Raw genomic sequence first — 16785 nt, forward strand, 5'->3', positions numbered from 1 at the left:
TCATGTCTACCTGAGGTGTGCTGCAAAAGTCCCTCAAAGCTAAAAAGGAAATCAAATCAAATCAAATAATGCGTGGCTTGCGGAGCTAGTTCTGTCAGACAATAAATTAATTTGTTAATTTGTTTCATTTTCATGTTTTTAATATTGCAACCACTTTACCCATGCATCAAGATGTACAACAAAATGGCACAGAACTGTAGTTTTTGTAGTTTCTAGGGTTAGGGTTAGCATCAGGGTTTGAAACATTTAGAAACGACTTCATAAATATTGCGCAATGTATATAATAATATAATTTTGCTCCTGTGGAAGCCACAAGTCTGTATGATATCAACCTTGTTTTAAGAAAAACATGTTTTATTAACGGTCATTGAGACTAAACCACCCATAATCCCAAGTGTACCTGCGACGTCTCTGCTTGGTGGAGCTCAATGTTACCATGGAAATATTTACCGCACTGGCTGATGGGTAAACAGGCTCACCGGACATTTATATCCAGTTAAATTGTATCTATGAAGAAATTCATACTGAGGGTATAACCATATATCCCTATTCTCACCCATCCTTGAATTTAAGACTATGCAATGTAGAAACATTTTTGGACTATGAGCACCAAAAAGCGTGAGACCGGGCTTATTATATACACCTTGGGAGATTTTCATCACACGTTGACACAACACACCAAAGCGTAACGCACGCCAGGCACTTTGTTCCACTCTTCTTATTTCCGTCACTCTCTCTCTTAAAGGTGCAGTGTATAGAATTTAGTGGCATCTAGCAGTGAGGTTGCAGATGGCAACCAAGCGAATACCCTTCCCCATGGTCGTTCAACATGGTGGCCTCCACACTGTACCTTTAAGACGCCGCTCGCCGGAAACATGCTGACGTTGACATTGTTGATATGCATACACACTCACACACAAATACACACTAAAGCACACAGGCTATCACACAAACACTCATCTGCAGTTGGTCCTGTGGGATATTTGAGCCATAATGTCTGATGATCTTGGAATGACAACAGGGCCGGTAGGAATTGGCCCTTCCCTCCGAATTCATCCTTCAGACCTTTTTACACAAGACGTCTGTATCGCACGCCAGAAACAGCATGCACAGCACGTTGAGAGAAATGTTGGAGTGAATCCATTGTCTGTCTGCAGATCAGGTACAAATGATGAGATACTAAAATGGCTAGAGTGCACAGCAATGTGACAGACCCCCCCCCGTCCCCGTCCCCCAAGACCAATCAAAGTCGGCACATATTGAATTTAAAAACTCTCCTCAGCACTTACTGTGGCTTATCAAATATCAAAAATGATAGACAGCCGTGAAAGCGTCAATTTTCTGCGGAGCAAAATAGCTCTCCCTCCTCTGGGACACATTTGTTGATAATTGGGAAAATGTCTCCACGGCGTTTGAATCAACACCCGCAGCCGAACCGAACTGAAACCAAGGCCTGCGAATTTTATTCAACACATTACTTAACGTGCTTTAAACACCAGCGTTTAAAGCCGGCGCTGTGGTAATATTTACTCTGGCTTTTGATTGTCGCCTCTTTGCACTGAGGTCCAAAACGCATTCGTCCTTTTGTGATATTATTGAATATACTCTGTCCTGTCACAACTTAGGTTGGCATAATGTTATTCACATCACATATATCATAGTCACTTATACTGTTTATTTCTCCTGTCGTCTCAGATTCGGTCTCTCCTAGATTTCTGCCCCTCCCAATCAGCATGGTTACATCATGGCATTGTGACAACGTGTGTCTATATATATCGGTCATGTTCACTCATGCGGTGCCAGATTGTCTTGTACCTTCCACCCGGCTTTCCCGCGTCTTATTCCGTTCCTTGTCTGCCTGGCTCTGACTGTGTTCCTGTCCTTTCGATTCTGGATTTACCCCTCGGCTGCCCCTTTCGGGGTGTTAGCCGTACGGACTGATTTCCTGGTTTGACTTCCGCACTGTCTTTTGCCCGCGCCCCATCAAAGAGCTGTTACGTCTACTTGACTGTGTATCTGGTTGGGCTTTTTGATTCAACTCCGTCTCAGCCATTACACTGTCCTACAAAAAGGCTAAATCCTTTCACAATTTAAAGGCGACCTATTGTGAAAAACTGATCCGCTGTGCGTTTCTTCAAACAAAAACAATAAAATGGTGTGTTTTTATGGTAGATGTATTTATTTAATTTATATGTTATTTTCCAACGTTTACATGAAACAGAATCCCTGTGTGCGGTGTCGGCAACTAAAGTCGAAACAAACTTTTAATTTAGGCCTCTTAAATCCAATATGAGTGAAGATTCAGCAACTTTTGGATTGCTTATTTCTCGCCTAAAATTTGTTCATAAACAGATTTTGTTGGACTGACAAGGTGAAATCAGTGACAGTTTATGGACTTAATACAACGGAACCCCAAAGTAAAGCTCAAACCCCTTTGGCTCAAAGAACTAGGGGCCACAAAAGCAGACTGTCAGGAATAGGGTGATTTAGAGGCATGTTTGAATGGCTAGAATGCATAATCTGAGTGGTATTTTCAGCAACAAACTTCAAAAACGTGTTTTGGGGACGTCAGAGACTTATTAACATGTTGAAAAGTAGCAAAATCGGTCCCCTTTAAGCCATAATATATATTCTTTTAAAACAAGAACATGGAGACCTGAAAACGCATGTCTACAATAGTATAACGAAAAAATAAAGCGTCTTTAGCCAATTTCTCACCATACCAACCAAATTAATTAAATCAAGCTATTCTCATAATTTTCCACATTGCATGGGTTGCACAGCTGGATATGAATTTCGCCTTGGATGTGAATTTACAACCAGCAGAATTCCAGCCTAAAAACAGGAGACATCTGGAGATGCAACTTTTACACAACTGTCCCCTTTCGTTCGCACAAGTTCAAAACTCCCCTCTGAACAATGTCAACGCAAATACAAAACATCCAAAGACACGGGGGTTTTGTTTTGTTTTTTGAGGCTCCCTCTGCTCCTTAATGCCACGCTTTTGTTTGAGAGTTCGATGGTAACGTAATTATATAATCGCAATAATGGCAAACAAGGGATAAGACTTGGCTTCGGCGTGCTGATTCATTTTCATGACTGATTACGCGGAACACTCTATTTGTCTCATTTCAGGGATGAGCAGGACTGAGATGGTCACAGCGCAACGGAAGAGCTTGGTACCGTCAATTCAATTAGATTTAATTAGCGCGGTGGAGGGAGATGGTGAAAAAGGGAAGTGGTGGAATCAAAACAAGTGCACGGGGTCCCCCAACAATGAAATGAATTACTCATGAGTGAAAGCTTATCAAATCAGCAACCTTTTATATATTGGGCATATTAAATCACAACTCTGGACGACCTACAATTGAAATCTGTACACGGTACGGGTACACGATATTTAGAAGGGGGACAGAAATACATAAAAAAGAAAATCTCTATCGGATTGAAATCAGGCCGCAATAACAGGCAGGCTGTTGTTTGACGATATTTGATGTCATTCATACACCCGGTTGACATCTGGTCGCCTGGAGACTTCCTCGTTTATTTTTGGAAGCTATTTCGAGAACATGAGAGCCATGCACTTAATGAAGTGATCATTTTGGCCCTCATGGAACCTACACAGCCTTTTGAAGAACCAACCAGGAGCCATTGGCTGTCTCTGTCCGTGGATTAGGAAACTTCTTAGAATTGCCAATACCCTTCTGAGAGTCTTCTGAGTGCTTCTGGCAACAGCTCGAACGGGTTTGAATCCCAGCGACTCCGCTGACTCACAGCTGTTGCTTCAGATGTGGACGGGCGGAGTTGAAGGAACAGAATCTCTAGATGGCTATTGACACCCTGTGATAATACCCCAAAGACACCTTATTGAACCGCACGCCTATCAGCGCGCACGCTTCCCGGCCTCCGCTTGATCACCTGCTCGGGCGTGAACTCGCCGTTCACACCCTTCAGAGCACAGGATCGGCCCGCCCGCCTTTTGTAGAAAATATCCAGTACACCGCCGGGGTCCCCGAAGACGTACCCTCACCCTGTGAGAGGACCATAAGCCATAAGACCGCGCCATTGTGACAGCACCGGGGGGGGAAACTGTAAATCGGCCGAAAGAGCCGAGCTGTCCGATGCAGAAGTCTTTAGGCGGGCCAATTTGCCGACATGATGGGGGGGGACAGGATGTGCAGAGGAGGTTGCCCACCTGCGGTAGCGAGATGGAGTGACACACTACATTGGAGTCAGGCAGGGCCGCCAATGAGGAACTACGCCAGCCCCCGTATCCGACACGGTGAGCCGGAGAAGGAGAACGCTGCCGAGAAAGTTGCTTTGCCCCTTAAATGGTCTCCCTGACTCAAATGGCCTCCCCCCCCTCCATCCAAATCAAATGGTCACGCTCCTTCAGCTGGCACCTCATTTTCCAGGGGAAATAAACAAAAAGCACCACCCTCCGATGCAAGGGCGTCATGCCCATTCAAGCTGGGGGGGGGGGGGGGCACCTTGCCCACAGATCTTTGATATCTGGATTTTGTCATATTTTTATTCTATTACTACTATCTTCATAATAAGTAGTTACAATCCTTTTCCATGAGTTAATTGTATTCTTCACATTATGTCATAGGTCACACCTCAAAAAGCCACACACCCACTTTCCCTATGGTATTGGTTTCTTCCAAGAGTTTGCGACAGCAGTTCACACACAAGAGTGACCGAGTCCACTTATAAGACGCGACTTTGGTTTTAAGGCAGTTCAGAACGTCGTTATACGTGTTTAAATAAATAATAACCTATACAAAGGGAACATTGTTCACCGTTAACGATACGTGCCTCCACGTTGCCGCCCCAGGAGCAGATATTTCGTTTCACTGTTGGCTGGGGGGCAATTAACAGAAGATTTTCTCAGGGGCAATTCCTGAGGGGGACACCAAAGCTGCCACCAAAAGTACTGTTGTATTTAATGTGTATCGAGGAAACCCTTATTACAACTATATATACTGGATAATTGATGGGTAAATAACTTAAGGCCTGTACAGCACGCAGGTTATTTACAGTAGTAGTAACTCTAGTAATTATGTATTTTTTATGAATTAAGTCTCCATTTATTTCAAAAATTATAAACAATATTTCTTCATGGCAGCCATTTTACATGCAGTAAAAAAAAAATATATATATAGTAATATATTCTAATAATATATAGCCAAATGATGTAGGGTAAATTAATCTTAAATATAGTATAGAAATAATACTGTTACCGTCTACCACAAACCACTTGAAAATTGGACTCTGATTTTAATTGTGGATAGACCTCCTGCCTCCATTGACATACATGCATTAGGACATTGGTCTCAAACTCGCAGCCCGCGGGCCAATAGAGGCCCGCGGGATGATATCTTGTGCCCCCTGTTTTTTCCTATTTGCCGAGTCGTTGCGCGAGTCGTTGCCCTGGGCCTGGACTTATGGGCTACCATAGCTCAGAGCTCGTGACAGCTTCCGGTGGTGTTTGTTGACAGGTGAGCCAACGCGAATTAGCAACGTAAGTCACTTGGTTGAAAGGGGATTCCGGAGTGACACCAAGTGGAAGGAAAGTACATCCTGTCGCCCAGCGCGAGGTACAGAGGACTCAGGAAGTGGCCCGACTCAACAAGCGTGATCAGTGACCTCACAAAGACAGCAGAGTGTTGCAACAGGAAAGGGAAAAGAATGACATGGATAGCAAATAGATAATAATATTATTATTACAAGAGAAATAAAGAGGAGGAGAAAGGTTCAGACACGTGCGATCGCAAGAGAGAACAAATTTACCGAGAACAATTTAATCAAAAAGAGTAGTGGGTAAGAGAAGCCCGCGTTCTGAAGAACCCTTCATGTTCCGCACGGTTATTAATGAAGATTGAGAAGAGCGTTTTTCTTTTTTTTTTTTTGGAACGCTTGAAACCCTCTTGTTGGGGAATGCTTGACGCGGGCCCAGCCTCACCCAGACTCTACCTGCAGCGGCCCCGGGTTAAGTTGAGTTTGAGACCCCTGCATTAGGACCATGCATTCGTTTTGGGTTTTTTTTTGTGGGGGGGGACGGGGACGCAAGCGCTCCCAATGCATAGTATTATATTATTGTAAATGATATAGTTAGGTCTTACAATGATGCTGCATATGGAGGGGGGACAATTCACCCCCTCAAGCCCGGTCAGGTACGGCGGAGAGGGAAGGCACAACGCTTATCGGAAGCGGGTGGAAGAAGAGACGTCAGGCGCTGGGACGTCGAGGGAAAGGCGCTCCCAGACGCTCCCAGGCGCTCCCAGACGCTCCCAGACGCTCCCAGGCGCTCCCAGACGCTCCCAGGCGCTCCCAGACGCTCCCAGGCGCTCCCTTTTTTTTGTTTTGTTTTTTTTTTGCGCATAAATAGCCGGACTATTGCGCACCGAATTGTCGTCTTTCTTTTCTCTCTCTCTCTCTCTCTCTCTCTCTATTTCTCTGCAGTTCAAAAGCAGTTGGGCTTGCGTGACGGCCCCTGGCTCGTGAAAGAATGTCCGCCACCACTCCGAGAGGCCGAGACGGAAAAGGAAACTCATCAATCGTGAAGAGAAAGTGACTGTCTTGAAAAACCTCGTTGAAACAAATATGATGGGATAACACAAATATAATGATATATAATAACAATATGATACAAAAAAGGGTTAATAAAATGTAATAAATATAATAGAAAATCATAAATCAAATATGAAAACATGAAAATATATTCCAGTTGAATAAAAATAAAAGAAAATATACAAATATAAAAACACATGTATTAATGAAATGAGATAAATGCATTTGCACTTTAAAGTGTCGCCTCCAGCGCCGGCCGCCGGTTATTACGCACCAAAAAAAATGCGCCTTTTTGCCCGCGCTCTCGGTGCAAAAAAAACAAAAAAACCCCAAAACAGTTTAAATGATTGATCCGTCTAAATAGTGCGTGTTTTTCGCGCAGGCAGCAGTTCATTCGCGGGACCGTTTGGAGTCCTCAATTGTCTTCGCCGGGGTGAAGTAGCCGTCTCCAGCCGGAGCGGGGCGTGTCGCTGTGGGCGGCCTCAGCGCGCCGCCGCCTCTCGTCCGCCTTCTGCTGCTGCTGATGCTGAGGCTGCTGCGCGTTGGAGTCGGAGGGATGCGGGCGCAAGGACCGGGCTAGAGCCGTTCGCATCTTTGGTCGGTGTGTGGGGTGGGGGACGGAAAAAACAAAAAACAACAAAAAAAAAACAAAACAAAAAACCCCCCCAAAAAAAAACAAAAAAACCCCACAACCCCCGAAACAACCGACAAAACCTGCATTCTCATCCGTCCTGTTTTGTGGATAAAAAAAAAAGAGAGAGAAATAAAGAGGAAAAGAGAAAGAGAAAAGAGAAGCCCCCCCTATACCACCCAGGGATATTTACAACGCCTCCTCCAACTCTTGTGAATTATCCCGGAGGATTTTCCACGACAAACAAGTAAGCGCTCGTTTTTATTTTTATTTTTAACCTTTTCTCCTCTTTTTAATTTTTTTTTTCCTTTCTCTGCTGTGTTTAATGGATGTTTCGCTTTTGGGTTTGCGGTGAGGAGTGGGGGTAAGAGGAGGGGGGGGGGGGGGGGGGGGTCCGTGTGGTCTCTGGCAATGTTGAGGGGGGAACAATTATGATATGTGTTGGGGAGGGGGGGGGGGGGGGACCCGCTGGAAACGTTTTAAATTGACCGGGAAATGGCCAAGCCCCCCTAGAAAGGCGCAGGACCCAGAGCAATGCGCAATGGGTCGTTGTGTCCGCGGGGATTTACGAGGCGAGTTGTGCGCTCCTCCCCGGGTTTGAGATCCCGAGGAACGACGGGGAAGCGAATGTCCTGGTTATTTCCGCGGATTCTTTGTGGGGGGTTTTTTTTTTGGGGGGGGGGGGGGGTTTAGACAACGCGTACCCACGGCGGGGACGTGTCATGACGCGCAAAAATAACGTCTCGAGGATAAGACCAAAATAATGCGCGCTGGGGGTTTTTTTGGGGGGTGGGGGGGAAAAAAAAAAAAAAAAAAAGTATTATCTGCCCGCTTGTCTGCCTGTCTCTATTTCGGACGCCTCCAACTGATCGACGCTAGAAATAAGGTCCAGACGCAGCCACGCAGCCTCCTCGACGGGGCTGCGTGGCTCCAGCCGGTGGAAATAACTCTGCCCCGGCGCGAAGGCTGCCTCGCTCCTCTCATCCGCAGAGCCTTCATTTCCACGCAGCAGCACCGCAAACACTTCAGCGCGCCGGGGGATCCGTTCTGCTGCTTTCGAGACAAAAACGCCGATCGGCTGCGAGGTTCCACAGTGCCACCGTATGTGTGTATTAATGTGTGTGTGTGTGTGTGTGTGTGTGTGTGTGTGTGTGTGTGATCAGAAAAAAGAAAAACGCACGAGTATGGACATATCCATATCCAGCTGCAGCCTATTGTCGGGACTTTACACAACTCATGCGCCACGATGTCGCCATCCGCCCACTGGGGTGCGTAAACGTCTTTCCGCTCAGAAACTTCCTATCAAACTGAGGGGTGGGGGTGGGGGGTGGGGGTGGTGAGGTGGGGGCGGGCGGTTGGTGTATTATACAACTGTGAACGGGGTCTTCATGGGGAAATAAGGAGGGATGACCAAAGCGGCGGCGGAGGGTGACAGCCAGTGGCCCTTTACGCAGAGCGGGCGAGCGGCCAGGGCCTCAAGTCTGGTGGGACTTTAAAAGGGGACGCGGCCCCGCTCCGTGGGCAACCTACAGGTCAGTAGGTTCCCAACGCCCACCGGGGGGGGGGGGGGGGGGGGGGTCCTTTGGCGAGGTTCCAAGGGGTCCCCGGCAAATTGATCACGAGTTAAACTCCACCCTCATTTCGTAATCTGATTCGGACCGTTTACAATTACGGCTGTTTTGATCGTAGTTTAACTGTTATCCTCTGTCGTCCATCGTCTCGGATTGGGGACCCAGAGACAAAACCTTAAGGGACGGGGTCCAGCATAGGCCTCCACCATACGAGGACAATCTGCAGTGTGCAATAACATTGTTCAATATGGTGAGGAGGATATGACTTGCGAAAAAAAATAAACAAATATTGAAGTGTGCATATTTGCTATACAGTTCCTATGTCGTCCTGCTTTAATAGGTACACTACCAACATACTGTAGACCCCTAACATTGAATAGCCGATGCCCACTGAATTAAGAAATCAAATATATTTTTTCAAACATGCTTTTATCGAACAAATTGCACTTGAATACCCAAGTAATTATACAGAACGTTCATTTAAGGAAGACATTACAACGATAAGAAATGACAGCTCAATTTCCCCCGCTCCCCTGAAAATATTTTCTTCCAAACTCAACGCAAACCCTTGAAATAAAAACACGTCCGGCGGAAAACAACTTCGATCATTAAAATGAACATAAATGCGCCTTACATTCCGCTGTGGCGCTTCTGCAGCCCGTCTTAAAACAACTCTCCTCGCCGACGTTATTGTCCCGGTGACCACGTGACGTCTCTTTGCGGCACGTCCCACGATGCCGCCGCCGCGGCCGCCACACGTCGTGAATGAGCTGCGGATACACCGGTAGCGGCTACGAGAACACACGCATTTCACCGCGGGCGTCTGTTCATCAGCCGATACATGTCGGATCGGTACATCGCGAGTTATTTACCGCGCGCGTCAATAAAACAACCGTGTTTCAGCCACGTCCTTCGCGACGTGTTCGTATCGCCACGGCGATGAAAGGTCGGTCGTTCATCGCTCAGCACTAGTCCGGCGTTCTCATCGAATGCGTAGCGAATGGAAGGTCCTCGACTTGAGAGAGGTGGAGAATCACTGCTGCAGGTGTGGGCTACTTGTGTCCGTTTGCATGGTCATCGATTTGATCCGGTTCTAAGCTGCAGAACGCTGGGTCTGCTGGTGCTGTGCACTGTGGGCCCTCCGCCAGAAAATAAATCGATGCCCTCATCATTCCAGGACAAAGGGCCTTGTGAAGGAACACGGCTATCCCCCGACTCTCACAAGTGAGTCTTTATCGTATTCATATCACCGATTGAATATGCGGTCGCATGGCGTGCGAATGACTAATGCTTAACACAACACGAGTTCAGCGGTCCCCCCCCCCCCCGTGCGACAAAAACAAAACAAAAAGGAGCGACGCTGGCACCCCCAGCTCACTCATCTGTGTAAAGTGGCTTTGGCGACGGCTTTTTCTCATGATTGGAAATGCCTAAATAGCTTCCCCTCTCTCTCTCTCTACAATTACAGACATTACACACATTACGGCGACTCTGGCAGTGGAATGCGGGCGCACGCACGGTTCCGCGCCTTTTTTTCGCGTCCTGGGAGCTTTCAGTCGCACTTCACGAGGAGCGCTTAACATCGCCGTTGTGGGTTGAGATGACTTATAATAATTGCAAATTCCCCCGCAATTTGAATAATTTTCTCCCCCCCTCCGACCTTTTCACTTTGTTTTTTTTTTTCAGCGAGCGGGAAGGGGTGCTCCCCCCCCCCCCCCCACCCGCCCCCCGACACGAGGTTTTTCAATAACTTTCTCCCGAATGCAAATCTCATCCCGCGCGTTCCCACCGCCGTGTCATGGCGCCGTTACGTCCTCCGGGGGGGTGAGAGAACCCATTTTCGAATGCCAAAAAGTGGCTTTTGCGGTCGCGTCGGCCGAGTTCATTAACGATGGACTAAGTGAATGAACAATAGTTGGCTGGACTCACATAACATCCAGCCTCTTACCGGGTACAGTTACGAGCGACTCTTGCCCTAGTGAGCGCTGCCCTCCCGGCGCTGGACAGCTGTCAGATGGTGGTGCGTGAGGGGAGCCCTCTGGCCCAGCACTGGGTCTGTTTTGTGCGACGGGGCGGCGTTTGCTGCAGCTGCCATTTTTACCCGACACACCTCTTGGAGAGAGGGAGAGAGAGGGAGAGGGAGAGGGAGAGAGGGAGAGGGAGAGAGAGAATGGGTAATCTTCCGGTAATCCCCTCACACGGCGGCGGAGAGAGCAATCTGCCTCATTAACTCACTCTTCGGAAGCTCGGCGCCCGGCCATCAATCCATCCATCCATCCATCCGTCCACGCATCCATCCACCCGTCCGCCCCGTGGAGGAGGAGCCAAGCGAGGGGAAAAGGAGCTTTCAAAGCCGCAAAGTGGAAGATGCGTTTCCGCGCCGCCCGAAAGGGGGGAGAAAAAGAAAGAAACGAGGCGGGGAGCGGGATGCGTGATGGAGATGAAGGATTTCCTGCCCCCTCCTCATCCGTCTTCCTCTCCTTCCCCCTTTCTTCTCGCGGCCCTGAAGTGAAGGGCGTTTTGGCGCCTTTATCCGTCCTTTCCAATCCTCTCTGCGTCTCTTCCTCTTATCATTCCCTGGCATTGTCCACCATTCTCTCTCTCTCTCTCTCTCTCTCTCTCTCTCTCTCCCTTACCACGGTGTCTCCTGTGTGGCTACGGCGGTCAGTCATGCGAGTCGGTTGAGGAGAGGACGTCAAAGTCACAACGGATCTTTCGTGTCTTTGCCATCTTGTGGGTGGGGGGGGGGGGGGGGGTGCGACCAAACTGTCATGCGACGATTGCGAAATCCAGTTCAAAGCCTCGCATCGCACTGTTAATAACTCTCTTTTAATTGAGGCGCCGCACGAGGGACTCGAAAAATCCCCGCGCCGTCCCACACGCTGGTAAAGCAGGCCTGAATCATGGATGGTTGGATATATATATATATTTTTTCTCCCCTCCCTTTTCAAATAGTTGAAAGTACAGTAATCCCAGTCCCCCCACTCCCCCTTTCGGCAACACCCCGCCCCCCCTTCCCCATATCTGAAAAGTCCCAAAAAGCAGGAGCCGCCGATGAATTAATGAAGATGTTCGTTGTACTCTCCAGTGAGCGCCCGATTTGAAAGACTTGCATTTCCATATTGTTCTCCCTTTTTTAAAGGAGGTTTGACTGAAGCCCAGGGCGCTACACTGACGCATGGAGGTTTCCCAACCTTTTTAACCCGCCGCCCCTAATATGACCCCCCCCCCCCCCGGAGCGCCTTCAACCAAGCCGGGTTAAGTGACGCCGCCAACTCTGGGATTTGTGGTTGGCATTTTTTTTCCGGAGCGTGACGCATCCCCTGAGTACCCGCCAGTGAGCTCTCTAACCTGAATTTCTCCAGTGCAGAGGCAGCTGCTGCTTTCTCAGGTTTAAAAATATCCAAATATCCTACGCCCCCCCCCCCCCCCCCCCCCCAACGGCCCGAAGGTGATGTATGGGGTTCACCTTGCAAAGCCTTCAAGGCGGCCATGTTTTTTTGTTTTTGTTTTTGTTTTTGTTTTTTCTTTCTTTCTTTGAGGCCGCTGGCTCCGAGCCGCCCCGGGGAGGCCGTCAGCCGGAGCTGGCTCAGCCTTAAAGGGAAAAACCTGTCCCCAGTCCCTCACCCGCCGCCTGTCGGAGAACAGCAGCGATTCCGGTTTCCAAAGTGGAGCAGGTTACGTAACGCCGATGTGCGACACACACACACACACACACGCACGCACACAGACAAGCGCGCGCGCGCGCACACACACACACACACACACACGCACACATACACACACATACACAGGCGCAAAACAACAGGAGTTTATGTGCCGTTAATTGAAGAGTGGGTGTCAGTAACTAATCCTCACGCCTTGGGATAACGCTGATGCTCGCTCGATTCTAGTTGATGTTTTTTGCATAACCACTTGCGCATGTTTGCGTAACACTGGCATGACTGACTACATTCGCTCTTTAAAAAGCAACTAGTTAAAACATTTCTTATTGCACTTAAGTCAATCGGGCAAGATGCAACGCCGAACCGCAAGCGCCATAAAGTTTCGATCGGCCGCGGGTTTTGGCGTTTATTTCTGTTTGACGAGAAGAGTGCAATTCTGTTCAGTGCAATTTTTTTTTTTTGTGCTTCTGAAAAAAAGCGCCCTCATCGGAAAAAGGGCTCTTAGTACGCTTTGTTAGAACGCGGCAGGCTCGAGAGTTTGAGAGATGGATGGCGGATACAGACTGGTGCTGGTTGAGGAATCAGAATGAGTTCAGAGTTGTCACGCTTAACAAAAGCGCGCCTGTGTTCTCCCCACATTGATATGTACATGAGTCATCCTGTCAGCGCAGGAAGCCAGACAGACTCCCCAGGAATCACTTTTAATAAGACACATTTCTGTTTTGTTTTTGTTTTACTTGGTACCTTTTTCCCTCCCGCGTTTCTTATTTCAAAAGCCATCCGTCGCGCGCCGCCCTCCTCCTCCTCCTCCGCCCCCTCACCCTCCTCTCCACCACCACCACCACCACCACCACCACCACCACCACAACAGCCCTCTCCACGGGACTCCTTGAAACTCCTCACGGCGGTTGCTCTAAGACAAGTGCCCTTGAGACATTTGGAGTGCACCGGCACCGTTTGCTTCCCTTCCGCAAACCTTTGTTTGTCGGGGACCGAGGCGTCCTTTCAAACAACAACCTCCGCAGCATCCATGCGATCAGATCGGAGCGTAAAGAGCAGGGCCGTACCCGACTCCAAATGTGGTCAGCCAAATCGGAATTGGCTGTTCAATACGAAGATTTAGGGAGAGGCAGAGAGAGGGAGAGAGAGAGAGAGAGAGAGAGATTTTCAGAAGATTTTGACTTTTCCGAAACAAATTACAATTTTCCCAGTTTCCTTGAACGCAGCATCGCTTCCGGCTTTGGACCACTTTCTACGCGATGGCCTTGTCTGCGTCTTCGAACGTAATATCAGAGAACGAGTCCACTAGTTTATCCTGCTGTTTATCCTACAAAAATTTAACAAAATCTAAATGGCTCCTTGACTTGAAGAATCGCAGTCGCAATTTAGCTCTACCTACTCTGGAACTGCCATTAACGCCTTTATTGAAAGTCTCCTCTGCGGCTAAGCCAGATTCCAGTACCTGTACCTCTCTGCCCTCCTATTCACTGTTGGAAATTGGCTTTGGATTGTGCCCTTCAGTGGGAAGAATGGGTTGCCTGGCAATAGGGGTCAAGATACCGAGACGTTCTTCGACCGGGACATCCACCGGGTGGCGGTGGCGAGCGACGCCCCAGACGGCAGCCCGCAATTGCCACGTCAGCGCTGAAAGGGGTCGAAAATGGCACGGTGGTTCCCTCTTGGAGAGCGGGTGATGGTCTTTGCGCCGCCGCCGAGCCATTCCAACAGGTCTTCTGCCTTCAGCAATACCGTCAGCCCCGTTTACCGGTGGAGCGCGGGTACGTACCTCACCGGGGCAGAGGGCGGGGAATAGCCGCCGTCGTTCCCTTTGGGCTCTGATGGTGAACGTGCGCTCGGCAGCCAAGGACGTAGCCCCGCGCGGGGTTGGGGTCAAGCAATTAACCGGCCGCCACTCTAAATTGTAATGAGCCCCGCAGAGGGAGAGCGAGCGAGAGAGGGGGAGAGAGAGAGAGAGAGAGAGAGTCACCATTTTGTTAACTAGCACTCAGGCTAGTTCACCTTTCGATGTGGTAATTATATGTGATGACAGGTCCCCCCCCATTTACCACTCTTTAAAATACAGTCACGGCGGGGTTGGGGTCGCTGCAAGAGTGATCATATTTTTTTCCCAGCCCATGATTCCGCAGGGATGTAGCATTAATACCCTTTCTGGGGGGCGGGGAAGGCGGGAGGATACTTACCAGGCTCACGAGAGGGAGCGCTCTGCCTGCTTAGCGACCGCCATTGCTCCCGGAGCCTGAGGAGGAAGTGCGTGTGTGAAGCCTGTGTTTGTGAGGGAGAAGGGAGCGAGGAGGGAAGGGCAAGATGGAGCTTGGAAATGTAGGAGGAGGAGGAGGAGGGTGGGGGAAGTATCACAGGCGTCACCAGGCATAAGAGACGTGCAGGCTAAAATCGGCTCAGCGTTTCTCGTCAGGCTTTTGGACGCCCGTTCCCTCTTCCCACTTAGAAACGGTGTTTTGGCTTCCGTCCCGGGTGAGGGTGAGGGTTACTTCGCTGTTGCGCAGGACGCCATTCCTCGTCGCCGCTCACTAGGGCTGAACGGTTAATCAAATTTAACAGAACTTAATTTCCAAGTCGCAAAGCCTGCAATTAAAATTTCTCTGTTCTTTTTTTTTTATTTTTTTTAAAATTTTTTAATTTTTTTTAAATGCGAGACGATCTAACCGATGGGGCTGTCCAGGGCCGGCTCCTCCTCCCCCTATCGGCGAGATGGGCGGCGCTTGGCGCGGAGAGGGAGCTATCGGGGCGCATTCTGCGCACCCGTCTCCCTGTCCGACGCTACCGATGATGCGCGTGCCACTGCCGAACCGCGCGCAATGGGCACCCTTTCTTCGCGCCCCCCGATTGTTTTAACCCTTCCGCGCTTGCCCCTGGTGAGACCTGGCGCTTCGGCCCCGGCCACAGTGCCTTGCGGGCGGCGTGTGCTGCTGGCAGAGCCCGGAACACCTGTAGGGTACCTCTTGTGTGGAGAGAGAGAGACGGCGCCTCTTCCAGAATAATGCATCTGTTTTGTTTTTTTGTTTTTTGCCTTTTTTTTTTTTTTTCAAATTTTTTTATTCAATGAGCATAAAGCCGTCCCTGAGCACACGGGGTGGTGCTCCCTGTATGTGGACGTACGCTGCGTATTTTTCGCATGTTCATTTTCAGATTCAAACAATTACAGGGCTTGAAGTTAAATCAATGAGTCAGAATTATGCTGTGAGGGAAGGTTTTTATTTTTGAAATTCAGTAGTTAAATAAAGATATGTTATTCATATGAATACATGCATCAATTCATCTCATTTCATCATAACACATAGGCCTGGCCTATCGGAAAGAGCAGATTATATGTTGACTGGATCCAGTGTTGTGTTGGTTATACTAGAGAATGATTTATTGCTTGTGTTGAGTGAATAATGCAGAAGATAAGGAACTTAAAAAAATGGCATACTAAATTGCAATTGTAATTTGATTATTTTCCCAAATCGTTCAGCCCTACGACCGCTTTGTATTTCTGTTATGCCCTGACTCTTATTCCCATGTTAGGAACCCAAAGCTACAGTGTGACCCACCCCCAGCCACCCACCCCTTTTTCCATTGTCTCCACCTCTGGGAGGAGATTTCAGAAATCCCGATACAACGGGCATCATGAGGCTCTTACCGTCACTGGCACAAATTGAAGGGGCTTGAGCCCGTAGTGTGCCCTCATCCAAGTTCCTCTCTCCGTGGTTTTTGTAAATTGGGCACTTTCACCCCCCCCATTCCACTCCCTTCTTCCAAGCTGGTGTGACTCACCATTTGGCCCGGGGACGGTCTATGTGGCTGCTCCCTCGCTGGGTTCTTGGATTTGACTTGGCCTACAGTTAATGGTGTGTGTGTTTGTGTGTGTGTGTGTGTGTGTGTGTGTGTGGGGGGAGCGGGGGGGGCTGTAATGCACAAAATGGGATTTCATGCATGAAATCAGATATTAGTCTGGTGTCATTTCATCACTTCCTTCACCTAGACGGGTGGTTGAAATCTTGATGATTTCCTCAGCGTTTGTTACATGAGAAAGAACAAAAGAATAGCAATGCCAACCACAACACGAGGAATCAATATCCACCGCTGTGAACCGCCAGGAGCGTAGAGCGAGAGCGAGAGAGAGAGAGCGAGAGAGAGAGAGAGAGAGAGAGAGAGAGAGATTTTTTTTAGATTTTTAAAGCATCTTTATTTTAACATTTTCTCTAGTTCACAGTTGCAGACAAATACAACAAACACACTTTGTTCACTAACAGAGTCCTACACGTTAAAAACAGACTGGAAGCACAGGTCGTCCTCCACCAGGGAACAGATGGCGTCATTAAAA

The 16785-nt window shown here is 48.7% G+C and overlaps 1 protein-coding gene across 1 annotated transcript in view; it reads left to right on the forward strand.

Annotated features, from left to right (window-relative positions):
- The first annotated feature begins 7115 nt into the window (after window positions 1-7115).
- The window catches only part of nrxn2b (neurexin 2b), a 677945-nt gene continuing 668275 nt past the window's right edge, over window positions 7116-16785 (forward strand). Inside the window, exon 1 of the mRNA XM_080022852.1 lies at window positions 7116-7451. The gene's annotated coding sequence lies outside the window, so the exon portion shown is untranslated. The remainder of the gene's footprint in view (window positions 7452-16785) is intronic.

The sequence above is a fragment of the Zeus faber genome, assembly GCF_960531495.2.
Source record: "Zeus faber genome assembly, chromosome: 22".
Lineage (NCBI taxonomy): Eukaryota > Metazoa > Chordata > Actinopteri > Zeiformes > Zeidae > Zeus > Zeus faber.